Genomic DNA, 8,678 nt, shown 5'->3' with positions numbered 1-8,678 from the left:
GTATACGTACTGTCACTTACAACAATAAACATTTCGCGATAACTCAGTAACTACTTCGCAGACGATGATTATGGGGTTATATTCCTGAATAATAATATATGAAAATAAAATCAACATAATCAAATTAATTTATGCCAAAATAACATAACACTAATAAATTGTAAAAGAATCCTGATATATTATTGATTATTAAGTAAGTATACGTTTAAGACTGAATTGAAGAATAGCAGATATGGTTATAAATTGTTTAATAGAAAAAGACAAAAACATATTGTAAGTAATGACCTCGTTTGAACTTTATTCTTTGGGTTGCAGGGAAAGTTTTATTTATTGTCATGAGCACTTTGACTTGCAGTGACCGCTCCTAAGAGAGAAATTCTTCACAATTTGTATTTTCACAACAACGAGGAACACACACACAACAACGAGCACCAACGTCAGCAGCAGTGGAGGAACAAGAACAACAACAACACAACAACTTCGAAATTTCTCCCGTCCTGTGGGTTGGAGAGGTAATCGTGCAGTTAGAGAGACGGGTCTCTCCACTTCTTTCGGTTATATGGCCCTCCTAAATTTCGGCGCGAGCTGATAGAAGCTGAAGGAGAAAGGAGGGGAGGCGAGTTGAGGGGAGATTTTGAGTGTGGAAAGTGAAGAAGGACTAGTGTGTGTGGGTGTGTGGTGTGATGTGTGTGTGGTGTGTGCATGCGTGCCCCGTTCTGTGTCGTGCGCGTGTCGTCTGTGGCGCCGTGTGTGGTGTGTGGTGTGTGGTGGTGGTGGTGTGTGTGGTGTGTGTGTGACTAGAACATAAAGGCTGCCGGTGACGACGAGCCCTGGCATATTTTCTTCCCCCTAATCTCAACTTTCGAGGCTTGTGGTTTGAGACGTGTGGTGGAGAAATGTTGTGGTGTGTGTGTGTGTGTGTGTGTCGTGTGTGTGTGTGTGCGTGGTGTTGTGGTGTGGTGTGTGTGTGTGTGTGTGTGTGTGTTGTGTGTGTGTGTGTGTGTGTTGTGTGTGTGTTGTGTGTGTGTGATGGTGTCATTTATGTAAGTTATTTCACAACAACACTCTCGCTATGTAGAGACAGCAATAATCACAAAGTACTGAAAGGACAGCAACAATATCGCCGTTGTCACACACACACACAACACACACACACACACACGAACACACACACACACACACACCAACAACACCACACCCACCACCACACTAATGCGAACAAGCTGGTCATAATACAGTAAAGACTTTCAATGGAGGAAACTGTTAAGTGTTTTTTTATGATAAAAAGAAACTTCACCGAGCCAGGTTCCCTCTCACATTTCTCCCAGCCGCCACGCCGCGGCCATTCTCCCTCTACTGCCACACACGACACACACAACAAACGACACCACACCACACCACACACCACAACACAGAACAACACACAAACAAAACAAAAAAAAAAAACAAAACACAAAAGAACAACACACACAAACCCAACACACAAACACACACACAACACCAACCAAACGACACACACGAACAACACACACACAAAACAACACAACACCAACACACAACACACACACACAAACTAAACCACAACACACCACACACACTACACAACACAACGGAGCACACACAACAACACAGCCCAACACACAACAAACACACAACACCAAACCACACAAAAAAAAAAAACAAAAAACACAACAACAACTACCTCTCTAACCTCACTATGTGTATTTGTAAAGCGCTTTGAGTCATTGATGAAGCGCTATAATAAATATAAGGATTATTATTATATACTTTTATTTTAGTTGTATTAGTTTAAATTAAATACATTTTATTTGTATTTGTATTATTTTACATTTTCTTAGGACTATATAAATAACTAATTCATTCATTCATATTGCAAATTCTGACTTTAACTTCTTATCGTTATACAAATATTTTAACAAATTATTTTTTTCTGTTTTATTGTATTACATTCATAAACTGGAGCAAACGTGAAATAAAAACCCAACGTCCCTTCAAATAAATAAAGTACTCGTGAAACCGTGAAGTCACTTGGCGGAGGGATTCTCTCTTTAAGAAGTGTTTAAACAGAAAAGTGTGTGTTGTCTCCGTGTGTGTGTGTTTGTTGCTGTGGTTGCAGTCGTCGTCACCCTCCCTTGTTGTTGTTGTTGTTGTTGTTGTTGAAGCTAATAGCAGACACAACCTCTCCATTAGCAGTTAATCTCTCTGCCAAGAGAGTGAAGAAAGCAATATTACCGGGAGGATTTAAACCAGCGCTCGCCTATCTTCGTCTTCCTCCTCTTCCTCCACCTCCTGCTCAACTCCCCTCTGAAAACTCACACCTTTCATTCTTCCTGAGCACACACACACACCACACGCACCCACACACACACACACACACACACACACACACACACACACACACACACAGCAGGAACACACACAGTACACACAGAGAGAGAGACACACACACACACACACACACACACACACACACACACACACACACACACACACACACACACACACACACACACACACACACACACACACACACACACACTGGAGACGAGCACAGTGCCAGTCCATTTCAGACGAGCGGGCCCTATCTGTCTCTCCAGCGGGGGTGAGGAGTGTCTGTACCTCCCTCTCCTGCTGCAAGTCACAGCTAATACCTCTGTTAAGTAAGTACACAGATGTTATACTTGAGTCAAAGTACTTACTTACTTTAGGAATAGCACAACAGTATTACAATCACACTGTACTTAGATTATTAATGTGAAAGACCTTTTCTTTCCTGTAAAGAAGCTTTTATTATGACTTATATTATTGAAATATTATTATTGATGCTTTTCATGTAGGAGACATTTTAAAGTGACGGCTGGTAGACCTCACATTTTAACTACTTTGTATCATGTTGGATAGTTTAATCTGAAATAATTGATCGAGTAGAAGTGGAAAGTAGCATGACATGTAAATGTTCGAATTAAAACAATTACGAAATATGGTACTGTGGTACAGTACTTGAGCAAATCTATTGGGCGTAAGTTGTCTGTGCTCAAAATGCACTTATATTATAAGTCAAGTACTGAGGTGAACGGACCCTCGAATGCTGTTGCAATTTACTTTTGTTACTCTCTTTTTCCTTATTTTTCTTTGTTTATTTTATCTTTCCATCACCTGCCTCCCCCAAGTGCTTTCTGGCAGCCCTGTGTAGAATACGCTCAAAGCTCTTAGTGAGAAGTAAAATAATGGCCGTGTAATAGCAGGTAAAGAAAAAGTAACTCAAAGAGCCCTGTTTGTTATTTTCCAAGAGGTGAAACTTTTCCCGTTATTTAACTCTATTATAATGTCAAAAGGTTCTGAGCAAACAAAATCTCAAAATAAAGTACTCACAGTTGACCCTGGCGACACACACACACACACACACACACACACACACACACACACACACACACAATCCATTCATTTTATGTTGTCTGCATGATGCCCCTGTTGCCCAATATTCATATGTTATCTACATTCAAAGCGTCTCTGTTTGAGCAGAGGTAGCTTTAGACTGAGGTGACCGGCACAGTCCTGCATAGTGTTCCACATCAAACGGTTTCAGTCCTTCCTGCTGCAGTGGACTGTCCTGCCTCATGTGATGTTCCGAACTGTATTCAAAGTTTAATCAACAGTAAGTACAAAAGTGTCCCAAAGGAGCTCAGTGAGCGAGATCCTATGGGCTTTGAAACCCTATTGAGTGGAATCGGTCCACTGCTGCGTGAATGGGTCCTTTTAGGGCAGAGCTGGAGTTGTGAAACTCTCTAGGAAGAAGAGACGACGGGGCTAGGTGATGTCAGTGCATATACATACAGAATAGTGCCTGTAATGGCTCCAGGTTGGGTATGTCTGCTCTTCCCACCTCTCTCGAATGGTTCAGTGGTGCAGGCCAACATCACAAGGTAGAGTATGTTCCCTAATAAATCACTTCCGCTGAGTGCACACAATCTCCTAAATAACATTTGTTTAATGGCCTGGAGGTCAACACAGGGTGTAGGGTTGCTTGGAGCCAAACAGAAACATGACCACCACTTAACTTATAGTAGTGAACCGGTCAGGTTGTCAAAAAAATAAATGAACTCAAGCCTATCAAAAAACGTACTAAGCACATTATACTGTAGATTAGTCAGAAAGTAATAGTAATCCTCATACCTTGATCAGCAGTGGAAAGGTGCCTTTTCTCTCCTTTAGTAGCCTTTCCAGCTTAGTTTTGGAGCCAATTCTGTATAATAGAAGACATTTTAGTCAAAAATGTTTGCGCACAAGGAATTATGTTCAATATATGGATGGAAACATATGAGCGTATCATGTCACTGTTAAAAAGCGAACACATTTGTAAAATGCAGCCAATATTGTCCTTGCTGCCCATGACCTTGACTGAGATGAAAAGCATATTTAAATGTTTAGAATACTTACATTGTTGATAGAGTCACAACTGTAAGAACATTTTTCATTAGTGCAGCATTTTGAATAAACTACACTGACACCTTCTGGGCACATGTTGGTATCATTGAGATCCTCTGGTTAATGGAGGTGTCAAGTCAGTCAGACAGCTTTGGTGATGATAAACAACCAAAAGTGGATGTTTCCAACATTTTTGAATGGTAGCTACTTGACATAAAATAAAATAAAAATGTTGCTAACTAGGAAAATATGTAGGCCATACTAGTTTAAATAATTATTATACTGAAAGATACAAACACCACAACAACATTGTGTTGAAGATAAACAAACTACGAACATTTATCTTCCACATTGCCTACTTACAGGAGAATTCCGCACTAACCTTTTGTCGGATGATTTGTTCGGCGCACTCATGGTGAAATAAATCAACAAGGTGACGGTGATGAGGCAGTCACGCGCGACATGCCCAATAGTTTGTTTGAAGTCTCCGACCCGGTGCTAACACTGCCTGTGTGCTGCGGAGCGTTACCATCACCGGTTTATACAAAAAACAATGGCTGTTATACTCGCCACACTAAGTACTCACTGACAATTTGATTCTGCTTTTTTTCTCTCTGACGCAGCTTTTAGCCAGGTGCTTACAGTACGTCCGTGCTAGCGCTGCTATGAGAGAGGGGAGAGGGTGAGAGAGAGCTAGACAAAAGGAGAGACAGGCACGAGGCACCCACTGGGCTATACATTTTCCACATGATGTCGGTGTAGCATTGCAATAACAAAGCATTTCCTGAATGTACAAAGTTTAGTTTTACACAAGAATTTCTAACTTCCACATGCAGATGCATACTTATAAAACATGTTCTTTTATGTTAAAAAGGTTAATGCAGATCTGAATGTTAAAATTGTTGCCCTTTAGGCCTATAGGCTACTTATTTGGTTTTAAATGTATGCCCTGTGGCATATAGCCTATAGCCTATACTGCACCAGAAGAAAGTATGATATCGAAATAAAAAACATGGGATGGATGAAGACATCCTTTCACTGTACATTCACCCTACTAATAATAAGCTGCATTTTTCTTGTTGTTCTGAGTTTGTATCTTTATGCTTTGTTGCACTTATGTTATGTCGCTTTGGATAAAAGCATCAGCTAAATTAAATTAAATTTTGGAATACTATTTAGATTAACCAGAAGGACATTTTAATTTTTAGAGGATATCCTGAAACTGTCAAAAACAAAATCGCTGATGTTTTCGGTCTTTACTTAGAATTTCTACGAATAGAGACTTAACACATTATTCATCTCAAATTTGTTTCTACTGCTAACAAATAATAACACTACCACAAAAACATCACCAAACTGATTTAAACAATATGGTTTATTTAGAATAATCAAGGCAACATGACAGCACCAGTCAGATAACATTCAGACTCCACTTTAGCTTTGCACATAGAGTATGGTTAACAGCTTTTAGTTTGACCCCTCAGTCTATTATGTGACCAGCTTTTTATCCTGTTGGTGTTATTATAGGCAGCAATATAAGTGAGCACCACTTGCATTTATAACAAAGACAATAGCGATTTGATCATGCAAGTAAAGTTTAATAGTAACATAGAAGATTTTTTTGACCAGTTTCAAACATCTGCTCTGTGCAAAAGCCCTTTCCCGCACTGCAACAGGGGATGAGATAGTGTAAAGTATTTTTAAATAATGTTATATAATTACTTAAAATTATAAGATGTTCCAACAATCTAACTGCATTAAATTAATTTCACGACATTAATCAAAGATATGAAACATCCAGTTTTATTTTGAAGGCAAAATCAACCCCTAATCTACCTTTCAGTATCACATTACAGACGAAACAATTGTATCTTATTTTGAAGTAACAGTCAGCATCTGTTGGCCATTACTATCTACAGCTCTTCCAAATATTTTCAAACTGACACAATCCACACAGTCATTGGACACATTCTGATTAATTAGTCTGAATATTAAAACACATTTGGTTTTAATTTAACAATGAGAACCACTGCAGCTGGAAGTTGTTCTATTTGTCTATAAAACGTTCCAGATTATAGATCAGGACATTTGAGCACCGTCCTTATGAAAAAAATACAGAAATATAAGCATGGTTTAGATTTTCTCTGCTGACCAGCCTCAAAGTTAGAGGGTGTGATTTCAAGAATAAGAAAGAGTTGCAGGGAGAGGGAGGGTATAAACAAACAAAACATGGCATTGGTTCCTTTTGAGACATTTGATGAACAGCTTTGGTGCACACCCAACATATTCTACTCCATTCATTAACAAACACCAGGCAGAGAGACAGAAGAAAAACACTTATTTCTTTGGCTGTGTATTGTAGATATGTCAGACTTCTCTCCCAAAGGTGGAGGTCAGGCTGAAATACAGGGCTTTGCAAAGAGGAGGTAGCAACTGTAGGCCATGGAAAACGGTCAAATCTGATCCTGGTTCAGGTGTGGTGAAAGATGAATGAACAGAACTGGGCTGATGTCTGAGGTTGAGTTATGGTCGTAGCTGAGTCTGAGGTCAGGTTGATCTGAGAACAGATAATTAAGAAAACATAAGGCTTTGTTGAGCGGGAGACACAGGTTTTTGATAATTTAAAGTGGCTGGAAACATACTTCATCCAAGATGCTTTTGGTGATGTTTTTCATAGCGAACTGCGTTGCTCGAGCTGGTACCTGTCAGTGAAAGACCCATCATCATGTCAGGCAGATTGGCACTTATTACTGATTTGGTCAAAGTAAAGGTTTTCAGGTAGTCTACATTACCTCACTTACCTAAGTAGTCCTTGTAGTCCTTGTAGTATTTGTGCCTCAGACCACGTCCATCTTTAATAAGGCCAACAAGGGAATACAAAATAAGAGACTTAAACCTGGTCTCCAAATGGTAGACATTGCACTTACGCCAACCCCTTAGCTACAGATCACAAGTTCAGGCATTGTTCTGAAAAGTCACTCCAATTTGTATATTTTAAGATTGTTTTAATAGGAAAAAACGTGGCCCCTCACAGCATTCTGATGAAATTAAGATAGGGAATTAGGTATGGCAAAGGCCTGGATTCAACGCTATAACCAGTGCTTGAATTGGAATAAAAAAGGTGCCAGTACTCTAAATCAGCAACAAGTATTTGGCACAAAGTCATAGTATATCCTATAATGCTGGTGGGTTTGTCTCTTTACTGTATATTTTAGAAAGGCTCACTGTACTTAAACAAAATGACTCAGGGTGCATCTGAGATTAGAGGGGGTGCAGTGGTAAAGTGCTATTTTTATAAGTGGGGAGTGGACCTGACACCCTCTAGTCTAGGGGGGTCCGGGGGCATGCTCCCCCGAGAACATTTGTTTTAAAATATTGAAGTTAGATGCATCAATCTGGTGCACTTTGAGAGCAAAATGAAGAGATATATGGATACCTCTCAACATCCATAATGAAACAACTGTAAACAGATTTACTTTTTCTTTATGGATATAAAAGAAAGTAAAGCTTGACTCCTACTGGCTGGTTAAATGACTCCTCTTCCCTGAGGCCACTACCAGTTTTTTGGGCCATTTTGCTGGATTTATTTGTCAATAGCGTTGCTGCACAAAGTTATAGCCCTCTAGTTTAAATCTACTACCCAAAAAGAAACATATGGAGATGGGTTACTATTTAAAAAAAATTGCAAAACTATTTGGGAACAGTGGGGCCGGGCCTCAAATCCTATAGGGGGGTCCCCCGGTAAGATTTTTTTTTAAATGTTGGACTTAAATGCATCAATCTGGTGCATTTTGAGGGGGAAATAAAGAGACTACCCCCATATGAAACAAAAATGTATACATTTAAATAATCATAAAATCATAAGTACATGGCCATAACCAATAACATACAATATCCAATATGAAAAAACATTGAAACTTGTTTATTTATTTGTTTTTGGTTCATTTATAGTTGTGAGTGTGTCTGGGCTCCTGAATCAGCCTCTCCTGTCTCCCTCCTCTCCCCCCTGCTCCTCTTTGAGGCAACAGCAAAGACTAGTTTTAGCTCTCAACAAGTTTATCTTACCTTTTTTCACCAGTTAACATTTTGTTTGTATTATTCATGCATATTTTACTAATCACTACCCCCTCAAATGGAAATATGTGTTTACATAAATGGTGACCGAACCGTTTGAGACCCATTGAGATAACTTAAACTAAGTTAACTATCTAAAGACTCAGAGAGTAATTTAA

At 39.3% G+C, this 8,678-nt stretch overlaps 1 long non-coding RNA gene across 1 annotated transcript; it reads right to left on the bottom strand.

Moving 5' to 3' along the window:
* Positions 1 to 5,822: 5,822 nt before the first annotated feature.
* Positions 5,823 to 7,314, bottom strand: LOC104950398 (uncharacterized). Its single transcript, XR_798912.1, has 3 exons — positions 7,248 to 7,314; positions 7,089 to 7,148; positions 5,823 to 7,003 (listed from the first exon to the last, which is right to left on the bottom strand). It is a non-coding gene; the product is annotated as an uncharacterized lncRNA (long non-coding RNA).
* Between the last annotated feature and the right edge of the window lie 1,364 nt (positions 7,315 to 8,678).

This window comes from Notothenia coriiceps, unplaced genomic scaffold, assembly GCF_000735185.1.
Source record: "Notothenia coriiceps isolate Sejong01 unplaced genomic scaffold, NC01 NC01_scaffold00017442, whole genome shotgun sequence".
In the NCBI taxonomy this organism is placed as follows: Eukaryota; Metazoa; Chordata; class Actinopteri; order Perciformes; family Nototheniidae; genus Notothenia; species Notothenia coriiceps.
Note: the sequence above shows the minus strand (reverse complement) of the source record. Positions and strands in the feature narration are given on the sequence as shown.